Source organism: Myotis davidii, unplaced genomic scaffold (assembly GCF_000327345.1).
Source record: "Myotis davidii unplaced genomic scaffold, ASM32734v1 scaffold533, whole genome shotgun sequence".
In the NCBI taxonomy this organism is placed as follows: domain Eukaryota; kingdom Metazoa; phylum Chordata; class Mammalia; order Chiroptera; family Vespertilionidae; genus Myotis; species Myotis davidii.
The window spans coordinates 356,683-357,262 of NW_006285996.1; positions in this window are offsets into that span (position 1 = coordinate 356,683).

Below are 580 nucleotides of genomic sequence, written 5' to 3' on the forward strand. Positions count from 1 at the left end.
ATGGGCCAGCATTGCCCATTGCTGCCCTGGTTGTAAATAAGCCCGGTGGGGGCCCTTGGAGTTTGGGAGGTGCACGCCTGTGGGGGAAGGTGCAGGTGTGTTCCTGGGAGCGACAGCGCCCTGGACTTTAGTTCTGAGGAGTTTTAAAGCCTGGGTGTTTAGGGGAAGATCTCAATAGAGTCTTCAGGTTTTATGCTGATGCACCAAAATGAGGTTTATTCTCTTAAAGTCATCTGTCCTTGGGGATGGTCAGCAGATGGCACTCATGGATTTCTGGTTAGTGGGGCGATTTAAGCTATTTATCCTCTGGCTGGGGAGGAGTGCTCCTGGGTTAGGGAAGATAGGATTTCCTAGATGACTGCAAACTGCTGTTTAATGGTCTCCGGTGCCCTCTTCTGCTTGTCCTGGCTTACTAGCCTGTCTCACAATGAGATGACGGAGGAGTCAAAATGGAAAAGAGCCAGGAAATGGGAACACCCTCCCCACCCCAAGATGGGGCTCTGGGCTGCACTGGGTATAGCCCAGGGTACACTGGGCAGCTGGGAGGAAGCTAAAAAGGGCTGAGGAGGTTCTGAGCAGT